Source organism: Colletotrichum graminicola (genome assembly GCF_000149035.1).
Source record: "Colletotrichum graminicola M1.001 genomic scaffold supercont1.14, whole genome shotgun sequence".
Taxonomy (NCBI): Eukaryota; Fungi; Ascomycota; class Sordariomycetes; order Glomerellales; family Glomerellaceae; genus Colletotrichum; species Colletotrichum graminicola.
The window spans coordinates 210,349-211,222 of NW_007361018.1; positions in this window are offsets into that span (position 1 = coordinate 210,349).

An 874-nucleotide genomic window follows, 5' to 3' on the forward strand; every position below is an offset into this window, starting at 1 on the left:
GAGCAGACAGAGTAGTAGTGTAGGTATGGAGTCGGGGAAAGGCAGTTTGCCAATCCCCATCTTTCTTTCTTCCTTACTTTCTTCTTCGTTTCCCCATCCTCGCATCCGTTTTGGAAACACCCATGGCATCGCGTGCAGCACATGTCGGTCGGCAGGCACCATTCATGTGTAAGGCAAGGAGGATAGCAAAAAGTAGGGGAAGGCGGCGACGTGTACCCTATCCCTGCTACACTACGGATACCTACACCAGACCTCTCTCTCTCTCTCTCTCTCTCTCTCTTTTTTCTTTCTTTCTACGTCGTCTTTCCATTCCCATGTGGCGCTTTCCAGGTTTACCTGCTATACGCTGCCTTACCTTACCTTGCTTTGCTTTGCTTTGCTTTGCTTTGCTTTGCCTGTCCCTTTATTTTTATTTACCATCCTTTTTTTTTTTCCTTCTTTTTTTTTCTTTCTCATCTTGCACATGCCTTACCTGAGGTCAGGTAGCTCCGTCACAATCTCCCTTCCATGCTTTGTTCTCCTCCAAGTCACTGTCGTTTCTTCTTCTCCTTGTCGCGACTGTGTCCCCATGACTTAAAGCTGTGTTGACGGCGACCTCACACATCACCTCATCCCCCCCCCCCCCCCCAGCTTCTCGGGAGACCCTGTCCAGATGGCGGAGTTCGCGCTCGCGCGCGCGGACTCCTTATGAAAGGACAGCGCGCGAGTACGGTTCCAATGCGCTACCTCCGCGCGTTAAGCGACTACCGAACCTCATAAAGAGGCCGCGCCTTTTCCACAGATCTCTTCTCTGATAGCTGCGTCCGTACAACAGCATTCCACTGCGATTAGTAACAAGTAAGTTGGGGGTCGTCCCGTATTCCATGAAGCAATA